This window comes from Echeneis naucrates, chromosome 2 (assembly GCF_900963305.1).
Source record: "Echeneis naucrates chromosome 2, fEcheNa1.1, whole genome shotgun sequence".
NCBI lineage: Eukaryota > Metazoa > Chordata > Actinopteri > Carangiformes > Echeneidae > Echeneis > Echeneis naucrates.
In genome coordinates, this window is record NC_042512.1 from 6,351,867 (window position 1) to 6,375,347 (window position 23,481).

A 23,481-nucleotide genomic window follows, 5' to 3' on the forward strand; every position below is an offset into this window, starting at 1 on the left:
GCCTTTTGAGCTTCATTAACAGAGTGCACTCTATGGTGGAGGTCATGACAAAAAGTGGGAGGAGTCTTTGATCTCTGTGATGTCATTAGAACCTTTGTGACATCACAGAATCAGCATCTCCTTTGATGGTTACTGATGGAACAGGAAAAGGTCAGATCCTGATATAATCTTGTGAATCCACAAGTATGCCTTTCTTTGTTTGTGTACCAACAGCCTGAGCTCTGGTTCTGACTTTGTTTTGATGAACCTCATTATTTACACACAGCACATTCAGGACATTAATGTGACAGTTTATTTTATGCTAAAGAAAATCCTTTGTTATTTGTCACAGTGGACTTGGCTGCAGTCAAATGCTCTACCACTGAGCTACACCCCCCATAAACACACACAGCCCATCACTGCAGATCAACAGGTCTGACTGAAAACATACTGTAAAGTTTGAGCCACAGCACTGCAGGGGTTTGAATGCTTCGGGTGCGAGAGGTCCTGGGTTCAAATCCTGGATGAGCACTTCTGTAATTTTGCCAATATCAATTGCTGACCATCATGACTCTTACCAAAGTTTGTCTCCTGTGCAAAGCGGTCAATCACCAAATTTCCATCTGCACAAAAACCACTAAATTACTGTTTCTCTTGTCCAGAGATTGCAAGTAAAAGCTGTAATATAGGAAGTGATGGTTTTCATCTGTTTGTTGAAATGATGAGCAGGAACTCCACTGCAAGGGTTTGAATGCAGGATGTACTCTTTACAAGACAGACACTTAAAGCAGCTCAGATTCAGGTTCCACTGAGATTTGAACTCGGATCGCTGGATTCAGAGTCTAGAGTACTAAGCATTACACCATGGAACCTCTGCCGATTACCCCATGGGCCTCCAATTCGGTGACTAGAAGTGACGGTGGCCACTGGAGAATCCTTGAAGCATCCTGGACACACAACCAGTCAGCGTGCAGCATCCAACCTCACAAACTCTCAAACAATATTTCATGGTTCTGGTGAAACCAAAGTCGAGGAAAAGGACAGCACAACTGTGCGAACGTCAGCATGTCGTGTTCATGGAACAGACCCTGGCTTCAGGTTTGTAGACAGATTAAATCTGTTTTTCAAAGAACGGAAAAATGATGAGACAGGCAACAGGCAATGTGTTGCACTGATGGTGAGAGTTGAATAGCAGCCTCATCAAACCGACTGACTACAGAGGTGATGCCCCCTTGTTGCGAAAACCAGGAATTGACTTCAAATATCCAAAATTAACTGAAAAAAGGCTCTGCTGTCACATTAAACACATCAAAACTGAAACAATTAAACTGTATAGTGTGAGCACATATTCATGGGTGTCACAATATACTTGAGGTCCTCACGTATGAATTCATGTTTCACTGATGCAGATTTTTTATTTTTTTTTTATTCCTTTTGTTCCTGTTTTCTGCTCAAGTGATATTTTTATGAGCTCTCTTCGGTACCAGAGCATCCCTGTGACCTTACTGTGACCTGTGGATCTCATTTCTGCCAGCCAGAGTCTGTTATGAAAGATAAAATCTGAAAACATTCATGGAATACATAGAAAACAGCATCACAGAGTGACAAATATTGGGAGAAATTTATAGCAAAGTATGTCACAATAAGTAGAAAATATGTTGATAGACCGACAGCATAGGTCTCACTTTGAGCGATGATTTAGAAAATAATGCTCAATGCTCATTTTCACAAAACTACAATGGATCGCCGTTTAGTTCTGATAAATGACTTTGATAAAGTGAGTAACTTACAGGTTTAATCCATTTTCAGTTTATATTATTTTCATATCACAGCATATTTTAGGCATAATACAACAAATTGTCACATAATTTCTGATTGCAAATAAAAAAAACAAAAAACAAAAACACATGTTTCTATAAAGATGAATTAGCAGAACAAAAGTCAACATTTTTTATGCGTTTTATTGAAATTCGTTGACAAAACCTTTTTTTCTGGTATATATGTCACTGACTCAAACACAAATGAGTGAGGACAAAAAACAACAAAGCAAAAGTAAAAACAAATTACCAAACATGTTACAGTTTACTTTTGGTCAACCAGCAAAGATCCTGCAGTCACCTGCTTTGGTCTTTCTCTTCTTAACATTTGTCACAACCAAACGGTTTCCCCTCTGTATGGGCCTCCATGTGAAATTTCAGGTTTCGCCTTAGTTTAAATGTTTTGCCACAAATATCACAGCTGAAGGGTTTCTCTTCTGTGTGGACTACCATGTGTGCTTTAAGGATTTTCTGTAGTTTAAACCTTTTCCCACAAACATCACAGCTGAAGGGTCTCTCTCCTGTGTGGACTACCATGTGTGCTTTAAGGATTGTCTGTACTTTAAACCTTTTCCCACAAATATCACAGCTGAAGGGTTTCTCTTCTGTGTGGACTACCATGTGTGCTTTAAGGATTTTCTGTAGTTTAAACCTTTTCCCACAAACATCACAGCTGAAGGGTCTCTCTCCTGTGTGGACTACCATGTGTGCTTTAAGGATTGTCTGTACTTTAAACCTTTTCCCACAAACATCACAGCTGAAGGGTCTCTCTCCTGTATGGACCGTCATGTGCATGTCTAAGCTTCTCTTTCGTTTAAACCTTTTCCCACAAATATCACAGCTGAAGGGTTTCTCTTCTGTGTGGATTACCATGTGCGATTTAAGGGTGTTCTGTAGTTTAAACCTTTTCCCACAAACATCACAGCAGAACAGTCTCTCCCCTGTGTGGACTGCCATGTGTAGTTTTAGAATATCCCGTCGCTTAAATCTTTTGCCACAAAATGAGCAGCCACACGGTCTCTCTTCTGAGTGAACTACCATGTGAGACCTAAGATGGGCCTTCTTCAAAAAAAATTTCCCACAAACATCACAGCAGAACAGTCTCTCCCCTTTGTGGACTACCTTGTGACTCTTCAGATCCCACTTTTTTTTAAACGTTTTCCCACACTCAGGGCAGCTGATGGGTTTTTCATTACTGTCACATCCTATAACATTTACATCACCTTCATCTATTTTCACATCTAACTGGGCCACTCTGGTTTCATTAGAATCATTCTCACTGATTTCAGTATCAGAGGAGTCTGAGACCTCTTCCTCTGGATCTGGATCTGGTTGAAGAGGACTCTGTGGATCACAGCTCCTGGCCGGTTCATTCATCTCTTCATCCTCACTCTTCACCTGAAACGGCCTCACAGGGTTCCTGGTCTCCTCCAGTCCTGGTACCTGGTCCTCCTCCTGTTCCTGTTTAAGGACTGGACTCTCTGAATCCTCCGGATCCGGACTGGAGGGGAACTCAGCAGGAACCTCTTTTTTCACCATCAACTGCTGAACATCTGGAGGAAACGATTCAATAATGAATCCTCTTTATTAGCTACAATATGAACACAGTTATTCCTCCAGCTGCTTCATTCTACATCTGCCAAATACAGTCCTCAGCCTTTCTCACTCATAAAAACAACCGACCCGTTTTGTGGATCAGGACTCGGGGCTGCAGCAGCTCCAGCTGGCTCCTCTGCCGGTCGATCTCCTGCCTGAAGCCCGAAGCCTCCTCCTCATATCCGGCTACCATTCTGTCCACGGCCGCTAAGATCTCCCGGGAGGCGGCGGCAAGTCTGTCGGTGACAAAACCCCGCAGGACTTCTGCTGTGGACATTTTACCTTGTTCACCTTTCAGCTGAGGGACAAAAGACCATCAGTCCTGTTTGTGTGCTGCAAATATACGGATATTATCAGTATGAGACACTTTATCAAAACATTTCCTATATTATTCTTTTAAACATTGATTCAATGTGGTCATTAACCTGCAATTTGCCCTTTAAGGTAACATTTGTGACTTTCTAACTACTTTCTTAACCCTCCACCCTCCATATCATTGATAAAACTTGCTGACTTGTGATTGACCTCTGAAATCACATTACCCCAACAAATAGCACTTACTGCTCTCAGAACAGAAGTCTGTGCTTCAGTTGGGGAAACGTTGGTGACAAATGCACTAATTCAGCTGATCTGAAGAAATTTATTAATTTTTGTCCAAATTCCATCCAGGACAACCCCAAAGAGAAGCACTTGTACAACAGGAAGTCTTCCGTCTTTTTATTTGAAATGATCATTGTTGCATTCTAAGAAGAAGTTGTTGTCTTTGTCAGTCAGCACTGCTCCAACAAGTAGCACTTACTGAATTCAACAGTCAAGTCAGTGCTCAAGTTAAGGTAACATTTGTGACTTTCAAACTACTTTCTTAACCCCCAATTGATAAAATTATAAAACTTCTTGTCCTGGTGATTGAATAAAAGACAGAATTGCATTCCTCGTTTTTTTTTTTTTTTGTCCAATTTCCAACCAGGACAACCGCAAAGAGAAGCACTTATGCACAAAGACTTTATGAGTGTCTCTGATTGGAGTGATCCGAGTTAGATCTGAAGAAAACATGGCTCCAAAAATTACTGTTGTTTTTGTCAATTCACACTGAAAGTGGAAAAAGAGACCAATTGAATTGATTAAGTCACATTAACTTTCATTTTTACCTCACTTAGGATCTTCTCCTCAAGAGTCTTTGCATTAACTTCCCAGTCGTGTCCAATGGACTCCCTTTCAGGCTTCTACCTGAATTTATCTTATACCTGAATGAAACCACTCCCACAGCTGCCTGCCTACTTTGTTCGGGCGGTTTCAATGGTCTTGGTAATGGTTTGTAATGAAGAACACATTTAGTCCATCAGGAACAGACAACGATCCTCTTAAAGTCATGAGGACCATTAGCATATGGTGAGAGGACTGTTAACTGCAGTGATTAGGGATTAGGGTTGTGTTGTTGCAGCTGATCTGAAGAAATCTATTTAAAATTGCAAATCATCATCATTTTTACTGAATTTCTGAGCAGGACAACCCCAAAGAAAATCATTTATGTAGAAAGGAATAATTGTAGCTGTCTGAGTTAGAGCTTGCTGTTGTGTTTGTCAGTCAACAAATAGCTCTAATAAATAGAGCCAGTGCCGTTGATAAAGATCAACTAACAGTCCTGTTGTTCCATGGTGTAATGGTTAGCACTCTGGACTTTGAATCCAGTGATCCGGTGGAACCTCTGTCTTTTCACCTGCTGCAGTAGCTCAGAGCCTCTGCGGTTCAGTAAAGGTCCAAAGAGGATGTAGCTCAGTGGTAGAGGACATGTCATATTGTGAATGAAGCTCACAGGACAGTCATGGTCACATACTCTTCTCTCCTCCAAACCTTTGAGGTTTCTCATCATGTCATTCCTTCTGTGAAGGTGGTAGAGTGGCCGAGCAGTCCGACCTGCTGGATTAAGGCTCAAGTCTCTTCAGAGGCAAATAGTTTCAACTGCCAGCTTGTTATATCTGTAGTATCTAACATTATGAACAAGGCACTGCTGTGATTCAAACCCAGCAGACAGGTGCTTTGACCAGCTAAGCCACAGAACCACTCTGAAGAACATGTATATACAGAGGATCTGGTGATGGAAGTGTAATGTGTATACTGCAGCTGAGGTTGATGGTAAAGTGGTTTGTTTTAATGTAGGACTCTGCATCTACCTGAACCTGTTTGACTGCAGATGTGCATTTTCATTTGGACCCCAGGAAGAGTAGCTGCTGCCTCAGTGACAGCTAACGGGGATCCTGACAAGTGATAAACAATAGACAGACATTTCCAACCATCATCAAAATGTTTTCTTTCATCAAATGTTCCTAAACTTCTATTAAAGGCAGCATTACTGCAGCAGTCAGCACCGTCGTACAGTGTTGGGGAAGTTACTTTAAAATGGAATCAGTGACAGATTACTAATCACTGTAAAAGGGATGAAACAGAACTATTTCATTCCTTCAAAATGCTATAAGATAAATATATTCAACCACTTTTTGATTCATTTTATTCCATTCAGAAAGTAAAAATAATATATTTTATGACATCATTACACACAGTGACATATTTCAAGTGTTTATTTCTTTTAATATTGATCATTGTGACCTACAGCTGATGAAAACCCAAAAGTAGTTTATTTCAACAACATTTGACTTCACCCACAAGGAACTGCTGGGATTTAAACAGACAGACTGCTGTGTCCTTTTAATTGAATTGAACTTCTGCAGTTACATGAGGACCCAGTCAAGTGGTGGTATGCTGATGAAATTTTGAAGTTAATATGGCCTTATCTCAACAAAGAGGCACTGCTGGGATTTGAACCCAGGATCTCCTGTTTACTAGACAGGCGCTTTGACCAACTAAGCCACAGCACCACCGTGATGGATAAAGATGTACAGAGGATCTGAAAATATCGCAATATAAGTGGCTGACCATCATGACTGCTACCAAAGTTTGTCTCCCGTGAAAAGCAGTCAATCACCAATTTCCCTTCTCCTCAGCACAGCATGAGCCACAAAGTTACTGTTGCTTCACTTTACAAGATACTGCAAATAACACAATCAGCCAACCTCACACAGCTCCATATAATAACAACAACGAAAAATACAGGTTCTGAGGTTATTCTGAGATGGAGAAATACTGAGTATCTGGTTCCAGAACAGCGGACAGGAGTCAGTTCAATCAACATTTAGAATAATTCTAGCTGGAACTGCAGACTGGAACATCATAAAGTACTTCAAAAAGTACTTTGTATTTTAAACATAACAGCTGAAGAAGGGGACGTTTTACTTCTAAATCCCTCCTGATAGCCGGCAGGAGCTTCACTTGGACTTTGCTCACACTTCTGGAATATCCAGGCAGGGAAGGTTGTTGTCTTGTTATTTTTACAATACTTAACTACAATACTTAAGTCAGGAAACTGTGACAAGACTTTTGAAATTCCTTCCACCTGCCTCCAACAAAATGTTCATGAAATATGCCAAACTTTAAAATTTAAAATGTGATGAAGTAACAGTAATGAAGTAACATAGTTTGTTCGCAGTTGTGAACCATGACGCAACTGAACATCTTCTTTTCTCACCTATTTTGCTTCATCTGCTTTTCGTCCTCTTCCTCTGTGTCCAGGACACAGAGGAAGAGGACGTCTCCACATGCACACTTGTTCTTGATGTTTTCACTTACTGTTAAATGAAAAAAAATTAAATTTTAATTCATCCAAGTGTAATTAGTTGTTATGTGATATATATATATATATCACATAACAACTTTGTCCCCAAACACACCTTACAGCAGTTTCTGTCAGAAGTGGGATTTGAACCCACACATCAAGGGGAGGTTTTTCACTCAGACAGCTGTTTGCCACTGTTGGTCGAGGGCATTCCTCCTTCCTGTTTCTCCAGCATTCTGGGGCTGAGGGGCTCACAGTGGACGGAGTCTGCATCCATCAGAGAATGTCTCTGCTGGCTTGCCAATTCTGATAAGAATACATGTCCCATATGGTCTAGCGGTCAGGATTCCTGGTTTTCACCCAGGTGGCCCGGGTTCAACTCCCGGTATGGGAATTCTCTTGGATTACACGACACAACTTTTTCTGTTGCAGCCTGCTATTCCAGCTAGAATTATCCTAAATATCTGCCTTTGAAGCCATCAAACATGACGAGGTGGCCGAGTGGTTAAGGCGATGGACTGCTAATCCGTTGTGCTCTGCACGCGTGGGTTCGAATCCCATCCTCGTCGGTGGTTGCTTTAGTCTGTCTAAGTTGCAGCCTGCTATTCCACTTAAAATTATCTATCCAGTCAGAATTATCCTCAACGTCAGCTGGTTAGAGCGTGGATCATTTCACAGGAGACAAACTTTGGGAAGATTTTGGCGACATAATATTACAGGCTCGTCCAGGATTTGAACCCAGAACCTGAAGTGAGAATCATACCCCTAGACCGAGAGTTAAAGAATATTTGATGAAAGAATCCAGTTTGATGAAAATCAAACTGGATTTGTAGTTTATCACTTGTTAGGATCCCCGTTAGCTGTCACTGATGGATGGCTCAGTTTCTGCTGGTTGTTCTGTGACAGTTCTGCTTGTTTTTGCCCATTAACACTGCTCTTTAACCCTCCTGTCATTTTCACCCCCCGCCCCCCCTTCCAAACCTTGGTTGGAATTTCAATTAAAAGTTAAAAGTTTTAAATTGACGTTAGATGACTTCAATTATAGAACCTATTGATTCACTCCAATCAGAGACACTGATGAATTCTTTGTGTTTCTCTGTTCTGGTCCTGGTTGGAATTTGGACAAAAAAGCTGAGGAATGCCAATCCCTCTTTTCTTTGAATCAGCTTTTACCTGCAGAATCTGGACAAGAGGAACAGTGTTTTAGTGGTTGGTGCTGGAGACAAACTTTGAGTCATGAAGAATATATAATATATACTAATATACTAATATAATATATATATATTAGTAAATGGCAGAGAGAGAGATGACCTGCATAAAGAGATTGGAGCCTGAATACAGTTCCTTGGTCACAATATCACATACATCTTCACTGAAATAATGACACCTGTGTCACCTGTGAGAAAGCTCAAAGCTGTGTCCAAAGGTTTGGAGGAGTGAATGGCAGAAAGATGTCTTTGAAGCCATTTGGACACACAAGCAGTCAGCGTGCAGCATTCAACCTCACAATATTTCATGTGGTTGTGGTGTGGTTGAAAGACGAGGCAGAATATTGGAAATGTAGGTCAAAACAAGGTCCACCTCTGATGCTGAAACCCGGGATCAAACCAGGGACCTTTAGATCTTCAGTCTAACATCAGTTTTAGATTTAATTACACATCATGCTCCTCAATGAGGAGGTGAATCAGGGTGCACATCCTGCAGCACCTGACCGGTCTGCTGGAGCAGATACTGCACCCCTGTGAGCTCTCCAGAAACAATACGCATAAAGTGATTCATTTCCAAAAGTTAATAAAACTAACAACAGATTTTAAAACTTACAGACAATCGGTCACCTGCCAAGATCAAAATATATATAATCACGCTGTGAACGTGCAAGTAAAGATCAGTATATGTATCACAATCATGGACTTAAAGCTTTGCAAGAACAAATGAATGGTACCACTTTGGGTCCGTTTGGAGAACATGGGGGGCTGGGTGACATCATCACCAGAAATTAAAATGTGTACTAGCATGCATCCAGGGGAATTAGCTCAAATGGTGAAGCGCTCGCTTTGCATGTGAAAGGTAGTGGGATCGATGCCCACATTCTCCACAAGACTTTAGTTCTTTGGAGATACACTTTGGAGGCTTTTGGTAAACAGAAGCAAGACTGTTATTGTGTATGGAGCTCTGACTGTTGCACTTCCATAGCCATATCTGAGGCTCTAACTCAGACAGCTACAGTTATTCCTTTCTACATAAATGGTTTTCTTTGGGGTTGTCCTGCTCAGAAATTCTGTAAAAATTATGGTGATTTGCCATTTTAAATAGATTTCTTGGGATCAGCTCCAACAACACAACCCTGATCTCTAATCACTGCAGTTAACAGTCCTCTCATCATATGCTAACGGTCCTCATGAATTTAAGAGGATCGTTGTCTGATCATTTTGTTCTTCAAACCGTTACCAAGCCCACAGAAACTTCCTGCTGAAGGAGGACAACACATTTATTCAACAGACTGATGGGGAAAAGTTTAGAGAAAGTTTTCAGAAAGTCACAATTAATTATCCAACCTGAGTGTTGACTTGAGTTTTGAATTCAGGAAGTGCTGCTTGTTGGGGCAGCGTTAACTGACAAAGACAATAAAGAAGTAAAGAATCAATGTCTTCTAACTCAGATCACCTCAGTCAGAGAGACACTATTGATTCCTTTCTGCAAGAGTGTTTCTCTTCGGGTTGTCCTGTTTGGAATTTTGACAAAATATTTTATTTGTTTCTTGAGATCAGCTAAATTCACGAATTTGTCATCAACATTTCCTGAACTGAAACACAGACTTGTGATGTGAGATGTGGTTGGAATTGAAACTTTCTGCAGAAGGAGGACAGGGTGCATCATTTTAGTTTAAGATAAGCCAGGTGAGTAAAATAAAATAAGTAAGTCTGAAAGAGAGTCCATTGCAATGGTGGCACAAAGATTAATCTGAAACAAAGGCTTTATGTGACTTGGTGGATTCAGTGAGAGACACTGATGATTATTTTCTGCATCAGTGCTTCTCTTTGGAGTTGTTCTTGTTTGATAGTCAACAAAAAAAAGAAAAATAGATAAAGATTGCCATTTATTTAGATTCTTCTATGCAATCAGCTGACTGCACGAATTCATCCCCAACATTAGCCAAAGTGAAGCACAGCTCTGTGTTCTGAGAGCAGTACGTGATATTTGTTGTGGCAGAGTTGGTGATTTCAAAAGTCATTCACAAGGACAGCAAGTTTTATCAGTTTTTTGGGGGTGGGGGTGAAGAAAGTAGTTTGAAAGTCATGATTCATGATGATTCATGAGTCACGCTGCTGTATCCTGGTATGAAGCACGGTGGTTCTGTCAATGTGTCCTTTCTTTCTTCTTCCTTTGACTGTTGGATTCAGTCATAGCTACTTCTTGGGGGAAAAGTTTGTGACCTCTAAAGAATTTTTTTGAAGTCCCAAATGTTACTTTAACTGGAGGTGACATGTGGATCAGTGCTTCTCTTAGTGGACATTATATTTATTTCCACCGTTCTCTGCAGTCATGCTAATTCTCAACTGTACATTTATTCTTGCTGGCTCCTTTTGTAAATTTATTCAAACTTTTTTTACTATGTCTTTCTTATTTTATAAATGCATTTTGCAGAACAGAGTTGTCTTTAAAGTTTGTTATACATCGTGTATGATGACAATAAAAGCATTCTAATTCTAATTAATTCTTTGAGCTTGCTCTGGTTGAAATGTTTCTTGAGATCAGTTAAAAGCATACATTTCTCATCAACATTTCCCCAAATGAAGCACAGACTTGTGTTTTCAGAGCAGTAAGTGCTATTAGTTGGGGCAGAGTTGGTGATTTCAAAAGTTGTTCATTCCGTCCAAGCATTAATCAGGACAGAGAGTTTATGCAACCATTTGGTAGAAAAGAAGTTTTGGTTGAAATAAAAACAACAACAAAGATGGCCATTTTGAAAAGATTTGTTCAGATCAGCTGCAGCAACATTAATCACCAGAGTTAGCTGTCCTCTCACCATATGCTAACGGACCTCATGAATTTAAGAGGATCGTTGTCTGTTCCTGATGGACTAAATGTGTTCTTCATTACAAACCATTACCAAGACCATTGAAACCGCCCAAACTAAGTAGACAGGGAGCTGTGGGAGTGGTTTCATTCAGGTATAAGATGGGCAAAAGCCTGAAAGGGAGTCCATTGGAACTGACACAACAAGGAAGTGGCTGCAAAGACTCTTTGGAGGAGATCATGTGAGGTAAAAATTAGAGGTTAATGTGACTTCTATTCTCTTTGCTCTCTTTTTCCCCTTTCAGCGTTAATTCACAAAAACAGCATTAATTCTTGGAGCCATGTTTTCTTCAGATCTAACTCGGATCACTCCAATCAGAGACACTGATGAAGTCTTTGTGCATAAGTGCTTCTCTTTGGGGTTGTCCTGGATGGAATTAAAGTTTTGATATATTTCTTTAAATCAGCTAAATTTGTGAATTTGTCATGAACATTTCCCGAACTGAAGCACAGACTTGTATTCTGAGAGCAGTAAGTGCTATTAGTTGGGGTAATGTTGGTGATTTCAAAAGTCAATCACAAGGACAGCAGGTTCTATCAATTTTGGGGTGGTGGGAGTTAAGATCTAATCTAATCTAAAAGTCACAAATGTTACCTTAACTTGAGCACTAACTTGACTGTTGAATTCAGTAAGTGCTACTTGTTGGGGCAGTGCTGACTGACAAAAACAACAGGAGGTTTGGGAGCCATTTCTTCTTAGAATCTAACTCTGATCATTTCAATCAGAGACATTGATGATTCAACAACATCTTCTCTTTGGGGTTTTCCTGGTTGGAATATTGAGGAAAAATTAGTTAGCAGGATTAGTTGTGTGATGTAGTAATTTGTCATCAGCGTTTCCCCAACTGAAGCACAGACTTGTGTTGTGAGAGCAGTAAGTGCTATTTGTTGGGGTAATGTTGGTGATTTCAGAAGTTTTCCTTCCTTTACCCATTTCCCATTAGATTCTTAGAATCTAACTCAGACCACCTCAATCAGAAACACTGATGAATTATTTGTGCACAAGTGCTTCTCTTTGGGGTTGTCTTGGTTAGAGTTTCAACAAAATGATCAAGATTCCCATTTTGAACAGATTTCTCCTGATCAATTGAAACAACACTACCCTAATCACTAATCACCAGAGTTAGGTCAGAATGAAAGCTTAATGTGACTTGATGAGAGACATTGATGATTATTTTCTGCATGGATGTTTCTATTTTCTATGTTTTTTCCCCTTTCAGTTTCTGGTCTTTCAGTCTTGGAGCCATGTTTTCTTCAGCTCTAACTCGGAACTCTCCAATGAGACACACTGATGAATTTTTGTGCATAAGTGCTTCTGGATTCCTCTGGATGGAATATGGACAAAAGTTATAACCAGTTTCAGTAGATTTCTTGAGATCATGAATTTGTCATCGACAATTCCCAAACTGAAACACAGACTTGTGTTCTGGGAGCAGTGAGTGCTGTTTGTTGGGGTAATGTTGATGATTTCAAAAGTCAATCAAAGAGAGCTGAAGACTGACAAGGAAGGAATTCAAACCCATATGTGCAAAGCACAACGGATTAGCATTCCATCACCTTCACCACTTGGGCACTTCGTGATGTTTTCTGGCTGTTGTAAAGTGAAAATGCCATCTGAACACGGTCTGGTCTCAGCAGTGGTGGATAACTGGTAGAAAATGAGGGAGTGAGTGGTTCAAACTAATTTGTTCAGTTAACTGAGTCATTCATGGATTGTGTATCTTTGAAAGATAACAGAGATGTTTAGATGTAGGACATCCAGAGACATAGCTGGGTGTGGTTGAACCACCATCCTTTCAGTTAAGAGCCAAACACATTTTCATCATCATGCTGATGATAATCATTATTTTCACACTTTGGTTCCATTTTTTCTTCCTGTCTCAATCTGATGTTCTTTTGATTTAGGCTCCATGAGTGTGACTGAGTGTTTTTGTTCCCATTTGTGTTTCCTTCCTCTACAATAGTGTAATGGTTAGCACCCCGAATGGCTGCAATTCAACAGATGGGCTCATCCGGGATTTGAAGAATTTGAGAATTCCGAGATAATTTTGGTTGACAGGAGTGTTGAAGCAAGTAATCATCTGAATCAAGGAGACTAGACCAGAGACCTTCCATCCTTGTTTCTACACACATAGATTGCTGAAAGTGAAACTGCTTCCGCACAACAATAAGTTCTTGGGTTCAGTTCCCGGCCTGGAGCTGCATGTAGGGTGGAGCCAGGTGATCAGAATGAGGATGCAACTTTAAGGAGGAGATTGGAGTTGTTCTTTGGGTATTCAGACAGGAAGTGTAATTTCTCCTAACATGTAGCATGATTCTTGGACGTCAGGAGTGAAGGCAGTAACTCCAACAGTTCATCCAATATGACCAGGACTGTGGCAGCAAAACGAAGAAGCATGAAAGAAGCAACAGACCGTTGTTGGCAGGATTTGAACCTGCGCGGGGAAACCCCAAAGGATTTCAAGTCCATCGCCTTAACCACTCGGCCACAACAACCACGCACACGAACGCCAGCATTACTCAGCATTTTCCGGCCTAGATAGTTTCGTCCTCAAAGGAAACAGCACCTTCTTGTTGTGAGGAAGCACAGCTGCCAACTCAGACATCTGGAGAGAATTGGACCTGGTAGACCTCCAAGCCTACCTTGGAAGTAATACAGACAAACCAGGTTCAGTCTAAATAGTTCCAGTTTTGTTGTTGCTTCTCTCTGCAGAACTCAAAGGTATCTGGCAGGACCATGATTGCCTTTTGAGCTTCATTAAAAGAGTGCACTCTACTGTGGAGGTCATGAGAAAAAAGTGGGAGGAGTCTTTGATCTCTGTGATGTCATTAGAACCTTTGTGACATCACAGAATCAGCATCTCCTTTGATGGTTACTGATGGAACAGGAAAAGGAGATGCTCTTTGCTCTTTTTCCCCTTTCAGGGTTAATTTACAAAAACAGCATTAATTCTTGGAGCCATGTTTTCTTCAGATCTAACTCGGATCACTCCAATCAGAGACACTGATGAAGTCTTTGTGCATAAGTGCTTCTCTTTGGGGTTGTCCTGGTTGGAATTTGGATAAAAACATGAGGAATGTCATTCCTTCTTTTCTTCAATCACCAGGACAGCAGATATTATCAGTGATATGGGGGGTCGGGGATAAGGAAGTAGTTTGAAAGTCACAAATGTTACCTTAACTTGAGCACTGACTTGACTGTTGAATTCAGTAAGTGCTACTTGTTGAGGCAGTGCTGACTGACAAAGACAAACAAAACCTCTTCTTAGGATACAATACTGATCATTTCAATTATGAAACACAGACGACTTCCTTTTGTGCAAGTTATTCTCTTAGCGGTTGTCCTATGAGCAGAGTGGCGCAGCGGAAGTGTGCTGGGCCCATAACCCAGAGGTCGATGGATAGAAACCATCCTCTGCTAATGGCTTTTTAGCAACAGCTAGCTGTTCACTATCCAAAGTTTGTCGTATTAGAAGATGACATCATTACAATAGTAACAATGCCATACTGAAGCTGCACTAGCTGAAGAGGGAAGATCTTCAGTACAGTATTAACGTTGCTTGTTTTAACTCCCAGCAGTTTTCCTTAGCAGTGGAAGTAAAGCAGATTTCAATAGTTTTAGTGCCAAGTCTGCCTCCTTTGATCTATTGAAAAGTTAGTCAGTTAACCAGCTCCAGTCTGGTCAGGCAATCTCACGAGTAGCTGCTTCCACAGTGACAGCTAACAGGGATCCTAACAAGTGATAAACAATAAACAGACATTTCCAATTTTCATCAAAATGTATTCATTCATCAAATGTTCCTAAACTTCTATTAAAGGCAGCATTATTGCAGCAGGCAGCACTCTATGGTGGAGGTCATGAGAAAAAGTAGGAGGAGTCTTTGATCTCTCTGATGTCATTAGAACCTTTGTGACATCACAGAATATATAATAGGCATATGAAGTATGCCTTTCTTTGTTTGTGTACCAACAGCCTGAGCTCTGGTTCTGACTTTGTTTTGATGAACCTCATTATTTACACACAGCACATTCAGGACATTAATGTGACAGTTTATTTTATGAGAAAGAAAATCCTTTGTTATTTGTCTCAGTGGACTTGGCTCATCATGTTTTGCTGACTAACTGGTATTGGAGTTGTGTAGAAAAAACAGAAAGATCTGACAACAGCTTTGAAAGCAGATACAGTCGGTCCAGATAAACTTTGAATTAACCTTAAACAGGTTCCAAGGATATTTAGAGAATGTTCAAGAAGGACCAACATGGACAGGCAGGATTCGAACCCACTACAAAGATCTGACATTCAAAAACATCAATTCCTGTATTAAAACCTTTACCTGCAGCATCTGGAGAAGAGAAACTGTGTTTTAGTGGTTGGTGCTGTGTTTAGCAGAAAGACATGTGGTGACTGACCTCTTTTTACAGAAGACAGACCTCAGTAAGAACCAGGGCAGTCAGGGACTTGTGATTGTGACCTCTCGCACCCTCAGCAAGAATCATCCTAGACCAACGAGCCATTAGCAGCAAGACTTTAATGGCATTCAAAATGTTACACACCGCGTTTATGAGATGCTTTGAGTTCAACATGTTTCCCACCACATTTATCATTCACTACGACAGTAATGTTTACGGTGGCGTCATAAACATATTAGAACATTTTTAACAAACATGTTTGTTCGTCCAATGATGTTAGTGATGTTAGTGAATTTCCATCTGCTAAACTCAGGTAAAAGTTGTAATACAGGAATGATTATTTGTGGGTGTTTTTGAATTTTTGGATGTCAGATCTTTGTAGTCTATAAAGAAGGATGAGCTAGCATTAACTTTTCTGTTTCCTCATCAGAGACTGGCAGCTGGACACGTCAGGATGGCCGAGTGGTCTAAGGCGCCCTTAAGTTACGCGACTTCCTGTGAAGCGGGGAATTCTGGTCTCTGAATAGAGGCGTGGGTTCGAACCCCACTCCTGACAACTTTTTGTGGATGAAAAATCTGCATAAAATGGGAATATGATTGCTTGACAATCAAGGGTTAGGACTGAAAACTCTAAAGCCTGTGGCTCCCTGTGGTAGAAATGGACGGCAGTTGTTGGACTAAATATAACTTAGCTGTTACTGAATCATCTGTACAGGCTGAGTTAGATGTAGCAAACTTTTTAACAGTTTAATGTGCAAAAAGAGAAAAGACAATTGTAGAGTTCTTACCTGAGCTCCGGTAAGAAATCCCACCACTGCCAGTTTGTTTCTTGTCAATGAAAACCAATCCACTAAGTCAGGCACTTTTCATCTCCCTGTGAACAAAAGTTACAGTGACAGACGATACCAACACCAGCTGGGCTGAAATGAGAAACATCACAGTCAGCCTTTTCAGACCCAGGTAGGTTTGGAGGTCTACCAGGTCCAATTCTCTCCAGATGTCCCCAAACACACGCTTCCCCTCCAGGTTTGTCATCTCCAGTATAATTCCCTCAATGGACTCTGGGAAAAAGAGTTGGAAGCTGTGCTGGGAGCTTTGCTGTGCGTGGTTGTTGCGGGTGGTTGTTGTGGCCGAGTGGTTAAGGCGATGGACTAGAAATCCATTGGGGTTTCCCTGCGCAGGTTCAAATCCTGCCAACAACGGTTAGTTGTTTTCATGGACCAAGTTTCACATGTTCCCAAGCATATTTGAGAATCTCTGTAATCTGCACAGCCTTAAAATATGACACAGCTGAGTGCTTTTGTCCGGACTCATCTAAAAGGATCAGAGCACTCACTGATGATCAGTTAGCATTATGAGGGCAGGCATAGGGGCACACCTTTAGTTCCACTTGCAGATCTTGGAAGCAGTAATGAGAACAGATGATCTGACCCTGACGTGATTTGAACACGCAACCTTCTGATCTGCACTCAGACGCACTACCATTGCTCCACAGAGTCTTCCTGTGTGCTGGGTACTGATCTAAAGATAAACAGGGCTAATCAGTTAATCAGTAGCCTGCAGGGCAGGGAAGTTGTCAGCGTCTCCACACCACTTTTGTTGTCTGACCGCTGCTGCTCTCCAAATTGATGCACAATGCCACATCTTTACTTTGATTTACAGAACCTGAGGAATCTTCCAAGTGTTTATTTGATTAAACAATCTTCCTCACAGTACCACCATAGCTGATCTGCAGAACTGTGGCATGTGTTCATGCAGATGTGAAAGGTCATATCCAACCTCACAAACTCACTGTGGGAATATAGAACCATCCCATCACTATACACCAAGATACAAAGAAGCTGGACTTTGTGAGGTGACCAACGAGCCCTTGATAAAGTTTTTTAAATTATTGAAAAAATTTTACTTTTCATTCTGCTCTTTATTCAAGCGTTCTTTATTGACAAGAAAGATCCAACATTAAGAACAGAACAGCTACACACAAACAAAATAATGATGAACAGCCCTTCAAGAAGGGGGACCAGAGGGTGTGTGCCAACTACAGGGTCATCATGAACCTCTGTTTTGGGTGGTGGTTGGATGTTATTGGTTTTTCTTAATCAATATCAAACTAAATAATGGCAATAAAGGTTAAATAAATAAAGGTTGCAGACACCTGATCGAGGGGTATGATTCTGACTTTGGGTGCAAGAGGTTCTGTGTGTAAATCCCAGAGGAGCCCCTCATATGATGTGTCCGCTGTCTGCAGTTCCACTATTCAAGTGTCAGTAAGTTAGACAACATGAATTCAGGAAGGCTTCTCTGACTTCAACAGTTTATCATACAAGACAAAAAGACTTTTTTTGGTTATTTATGCACTCAAAAGTTTTACCTGTCGCAGGATCTCAGAAGCTAAAGCTGCCACACCATGCAGGGGATGTCGCTCAGTGATCAAGATGGATCCAGTCAAGTGCTGGTAGAGACGATGGAACAGACGATAAACTGACAACAGGACATTAAAGTCAGCCACATTCAGAGACCACGTGGCCTAAAGGACAAGTCGTCTTAACTTTGTGGTTGGTCAGAAGTGTATTACAGGTGAAGGGAATAAGCAATTTGAAATTTACTAAATATCTTTTTATCCCTCATTTCGGCTTTAACTTAAGAAGCAATGCCTGGTATAAAAGGCGTTCATGTTGGAGACATAGAATCTGTGATGTGTTACACTCAGTGACTTTAACTCCATAATTAAAAAACAAAGCTCAGGGATTGTCCTTAAAAGGACCCACAACAGCTGCTGAAACCTGGGATTGAAACAGGGATCTTTAAATCTTCAATCTAACGCTCTCCCAAATTAGCTATTTCAGCACAGCACACAGTGGAAATGACTTCTCATTATTGCTTCCATGACCTGGAAGTGGAACTAAAGGTGTGTCCCTATCACCGGCCTTGATAATGATAACTGAGCACCAGTGAGTGCTCTCCTCCTCTTAGAGTCCGAACAACAGCACTCAGCTGTGTCTCTCCCCAAATGGGAAACTTGGGCCATAAAAGGAAGCAAACGTTGTTGGCAGGATTCGAACCTGCGCGGGGAAACCCCAATGGATTTCTAGTCCAACCTGAGTCAACCCTCCTGTGACTCAGCATTTTGCAGCCTGGATAGTTTTCTCCTCAAAGGACAGGGCACCTTCTTGTTGTGTGGAAGCACAGCTTTCAACCTTTGTGGAAGTGACACACAATTGTGAGGAGCACAAGCGTTGACTGACACAGACGTGGTTTTAGAGAAAAACTGCAGAGAAACTGGCAGCACTGATGCTGAGCTGCTTAAAGTGTCTGTCTTATAAACAGGACATCCTGCATTCAAACCCCAGCAGTGCTTCACTCTCAGTGGAGTTCCTGCTCATCACTTCCTGTATTACAGCTTTTACTTGCAGTTTCTGGACAAGAGTTATTAGCACCACGCTCTAACTAGCTGAGCTAACCGGCCTGTGTGCATTTGCAGTGATATTTTTTTTTTCACTGCAATTTGCTGTGCATTTGCAGTGAACTTTTGCACTGCTTTTGCCATGTCAGACGATCTGTGATGTCAGAAGGTTTGTGATGTCAGATTATTAAAAAGACATTTTATACTGAATTGAACTCTTAATTCTTAATTTTTAATTCTGATTCATTTGACTTTGTCTGTTGTTTCTGCATCCTTGTTCAGTCAGACCAACAGCAGGCTGCCATCCACAGTTCATCACTTTTATTATTAATGATCAGCTCAGAACCAAACAGTGTATCTTTCATCCAAAGACACACTCCACTCTCCACACAGGAGGTGTTTCAGGTGTCTGTGTCATGACGGTCAGCTACTTATGTTGGAATATTTTAAGAACCTCTGTATATTTCCATGCAACCCAGTGGTGCTGTGGCTTAGTTGGTCAAAGCGCCTGTCTAGTAAACAGGAGATCCTGGGTTCAAATCCCAGCAGCACCTATTTTAAGGTTGTTGAGATAAACTCATGTAACTTCTTCTGCAGGAGTTCCATTAAAACTCTCTGACCAATCAGGTAACTGCAGAGTCTTCATATCTCCCTTTGGAACATCCTGATGTTTTGTGGAATAGATGGCTGTGGAAGGCCGGTTAGCTCAGCTGGTTAGAGCGTGGTGCTAATAACGCCAAGGTCATGGGTTCAATCCCCATACTGGCCACAAGCAGCATCTCAGAACTTGATGTTCTCTCCATTGACTTCAATGCAGTCTGAAGTCTTTTTCCAACCAGTGGAACTGCCCCCTGGTGGTCATTAGAAGTGCAGCTTAACTTATCAGATACAACAATAACACAAAGTTACAATGATCAGAGCAAAGACTGCAGATATATCATTTCCTTATGATAGACAACATTCTCAGTGTTTTCCTGTTAATCAGTGCTGCTGAAAAACTCATGTCTCATGATGGGACATCCAGTGTGTATAAACAGCAGAGGATGGTTTCGATCCATCGACCTCTGGGTTATGGGCCCAGCACGCTTCCGCTGCACCACTCTGCTCACTATGTTCAGGGCGCAATGTCCTCTGGAGTTTTGTGTAATTTTTAACCACCACATCCACTTTCTGTCAAAGCGGTGGTTAAAAAGTACTGAGATTTCCACCTGCAGTGTATCAAATGACCACGAGGGGGCAGCTTGGAAAATGAAGTCAGCTCTTATTGACGAGCATCAGACTTTTAATCTGAGGATCCAGGGTTCAAGTCCCTGTTCAGGTGCTGCAGCTTCTTCCCAATAGCTGTTTTTTTGTCATCACATGTACCTTTGTGTTCATGACGAGGTGGCCGAGTGGTTAAGGCGATGGACTGCTAATCCATTGTGCTCTGCACGCGTGGGTTCGAATCCCATCCTCGTCGGTGTTCAGCTGGCTTTAGTCCGTCTGAGCTGTACCCTGCTGGTGAGCAGGTTGAAATGTGGTGATCGCCCTTTTTTAACAGGAGACAAACTTTGTTAAGAGTCATGATGGTCACTACACGACAGAAACTGCATGCACTCATTCATTTGAAGTGAACGTGAGAGTGTGACGTATCCATCTGTGTGAGTGAGTCTGAAGAGCTGCTGCTTTTGATATATTGCCAGTCAGCAAATAATATTTGGCAAGGATCATGTAGATCTACGTACTGTAGATCTACATACTGTAGATCTACATGAGTATCATCAAGATCACAGGTTGGTAACATCACCTGTGAGCAGAAAATCCAAAAAATCCCGACCCGAACACCAGAGGAAGGTTAGTTTTTTCTCCACATTATTCACAGAAATGGTCAAAAGCCTTTGATGCTCGTTGAACTTCATTGGTAGAATTCCTGCGTGCTGCACATGTTTGATTCTCAGCTGATGGTAATGATCCTCTTAACAACATCCAAATGTTAGAAACTCAGTGCTGCCTGCAGTATAAAACACAGCTGCTCTACATGAAAAGTGATGCAACTGTGGTCACCTCCTGTCTGTTGTTAGACTCATCACTGTGCTGGATGAGGCCGATGAAAAAAACAGCCTCCTTCGAGCCGGATTTGAACCAGCAACCTAAGGATTTCAGCTGTAAGCCTCTACAGTCCTCCGCTCTACCAACTGAGCTATCGAAGGGAGCTGCTGGTGCTCAGCGGATTCAGTAACAGCTGAGTTTTCTTTAGTCCAACAACTGCTGTCCATTTCTTCCACAGGGAGCCACAGGCTTTAGATATGACAGTATGACTTATATGACAGTAACCTGCAGAGTGAGGCCGAGGTTGTGAGTTCTAGCCTCACCTGGAGCAGCTGATAGAGCTTTTGGAAGAAAGTTGGTATCTTGTTGAAGCAAAAAAAAAAAAAAAAAGATTCTGTAATGCCACCATGACATCAAAGACTCCTCCCATTTTTTCTCATGGCCTCCACCACAGAGTGCACATTCACCTCACTTTGGTCTGTCCATGTTGCAGCCTGCTGTTCTTGGTGGAATTATCCTAAACGTCAGACTATCTTGAACTATCTCCAAAAGTCATCATGTCTCTGTGGTGCAATCGGTCAGCGCGTTCAGCTGTTAACCGAAAGGATGGTGGTTCGAGCCCACCCAGGGACGATCTTTGTTTAATTCACTGGTATTATAGTTCACACATGGAAGAACGGAGGATTTTTAAGTTGATGCTCAGTTATCTCCATCTAGTGGGCAGATGGTAGAAGTTGATTCCTGAAAAGAGGAAGTGACTTTTCCTCAGATCAAACTGTTGAAGGAGAACGAGCAGCTTCTTCCTCACTGACTCACTTAACCTCTGTCTCCTGGGTTTGGATTTAGGTCTGGGTCTGGGTCTGGGTCTAAGACCAGGTGGGCCTGCTCAGAGTCTCTGTGTTGGATGTGAGCTGCTGAAATCTCTGAACACCATGACACAGATAATATCAGTCTGTAATGAATGTTTCACTGATGCAGATTTTTACAGAACAACATCAACAACTAATAACTCCACAACGAGACTGTGTGACATCACTGGAGATCAAAGGCATTTCCTGCCTTTCATTGATCTCCAACATGACACAGATGTATACACACTATCTCACGTTCGCTTCAAATGGATGAGCGCAGACACACAGAAATCACTCTGGACTGATGATGTCACAGTACTCACAGAATGAAACTCTTCCTTTGAAGTTGCTTTGAAGAATTTCCAAAATCACATGTGATTCAGATGTAAACACAAAGGCTGCCCCACTGTCACCATTCAGAACAGCTGAGAGGTTTATTGATACAAATACATGCTAAGCCAGCAGCCGATGCTGGCGTGCTGAATTTTCCAAAAAGTTTAAGCTGCTATTTGTTCTGTTTACTTTTATAATAAGCCTTAGAAGTTCCAAGCAGTCTAGTTAGCTCAGCTGGTTAGAGCGTGGTGCTAACAACGCCAAGGTGCAGAGTCCTTGAAGTAGTTTAGGAGTTTGTAACAGAATCCTTTTCACTGACAACACCACAGTCACAAGTTGAACCCATGTAGCAGCCACCTGCGTGAAAACAGCAGCTGGTGTTTGCTGATGATGACTCAGGGCGTTTCTTTAAATGCTAAGGTTAAGGTAACAATTGTGACTTTCAAACTAATTCAGATGTTCTTAACCCCCACACCCTAAAAACTGATAAAACTTGTGATTGTGATTGACTTGTCTTATCCACTGGAATTATAGTGGACATGTGGAACCCCAAGATTTGATCTGGAGAAGGTGTATGACCGGGTTCACAGGGATGTTCTGGAGTATGGAGCCATCCCATCACTATATGACAATAAGCTTCCCTTTCCCCGAGACAACTACAGGGTGTAACAGATGTACAGCTGTGGTGAGGACGGGTTACAGGTCTGTAGCTGGAGGACTTTGGCACCATCGACTGCAGGATGTTCCAAAGGGAGACATGAAGACTCTGCAGTTACCTGATTGGTCAGAGAGTTTTAATGGAACTCCTGCAGAAGAAGTTACATGGGTTTATCTCAACAACCTTAAAATAGGTGCTGCTGGGATTTGAACCCAGGATCTCCTGTTTACTAGACAGGCGCTTTGACCAGCTAGGCCACAGCAGCACTGCAACATTCATCTATATGCAGAGGATCTGGTGATGGAAGTGTAATGTGTATACTGCAGCTGAGGTTGATGGTAAAGTGGTTTGTTTTAATGTAGGACTCTGCATCTACCTGAACCTGTTTGACTGCAGATGTGTATTTTCATTTGGACCCCAGGAAGAGTAGCTGCTGCCTCAGTGACAGCTAACGGGGATCCTAACAAGCGATAAACAATAAACAGACATTTCCAATCATCATCAAACTGGATTTTTTTTTAAATGGCTTATGATCTACAGATGTCTCCCATGACACTGGAGCCTGACAACTAAATCGCTTATCTGTCTGATGAAACCTTCTGGATGAGATGAGGACATTGATAATGCTGCCTGTCCTCACTAGCTCCTCCTCTGTGGTGACC

General features: G+C 41.6%; 1 protein-coding gene and 11 non-coding genes across 12 annotated transcripts in view; 6 read left to right on the plus strand and 6 right to left on the minus strand.

The window, feature by feature from the left end:
* The window catches only part of LOC115051719 (NACHT, LRR and PYD domains-containing protein 3-like), a 318,526-nt gene that overhangs the window by 222,504 nt on the left and 72,541 nt on the right, over positions 1-23,481 (minus strand). The window lies entirely within an intron of this gene.
* trnat-agu (transfer RNA threonine (anticodon AGU)) lies at positions 6,192-6,265 on the minus strand. Its single transcript has one exon. It is a non-coding gene; the product is annotated as a tRNA-Thr (tRNA).
* On the plus strand, positions 7,382-7,453 carry trnae-uuc (transfer RNA glutamic acid (anticodon UUC)). The gene has a single exon. It is a non-coding gene; the product is annotated as a tRNA-Glu (tRNA).
* On the plus strand, positions 7,547-7,628 carry trnas-gcu (transfer RNA serine (anticodon GCU)). The gene has a single exon. It is a non-coding gene; the product is annotated as a tRNA-Ser (tRNA).
* On the minus strand, positions 13,551-13,632 carry trnas-uga (transfer RNA serine (anticodon UGA)). Its single transcript has one exon. It is a non-coding gene; the product is annotated as a tRNA-Ser (tRNA).
* trnas-aga (transfer RNA serine (anticodon AGA)) lies at positions 16,667-16,748 on the plus strand. Its single transcript has one exon. It is a non-coding gene; the product is annotated as a tRNA-Ser (tRNA).
* Positions 16,974-17,045, minus strand: trnac-gca (transfer RNA cysteine (anticodon GCA)). The gene has a single exon. It is a non-coding gene; the product is annotated as a tRNA-Cys (tRNA).
* trnat-agu (transfer RNA threonine (anticodon AGU)) lies at positions 19,430-19,503 on the plus strand. Its single transcript has one exon. It is a non-coding gene; the product is annotated as a tRNA-Thr (tRNA).
* On the plus strand, positions 19,645-19,718 carry trnai-aau (transfer RNA isoleucine (anticodon AAU)). Its single transcript has one exon. It is a non-coding gene; the product is annotated as a tRNA-Ile (tRNA).
* Positions 20,327-20,408, plus strand: trnas-gcu (transfer RNA serine (anticodon GCU)). Its single transcript has one exon. It is a non-coding gene; the product is annotated as a tRNA-Ser (tRNA).
* On the minus strand, positions 21,051-21,138 carry trnay-gua (transfer RNA tyrosine (anticodon GUA)). Its single transcript is given in 2 exon segments — positions 21,051-21,086; positions 21,102-21,138. It is a non-coding gene; the product is annotated as a tRNA-Tyr (tRNA).
* Positions 23,011-23,084, minus strand: trnat-agu (transfer RNA threonine (anticodon AGU)). Its single transcript has one exon. It is a non-coding gene; the product is annotated as a tRNA-Thr (tRNA).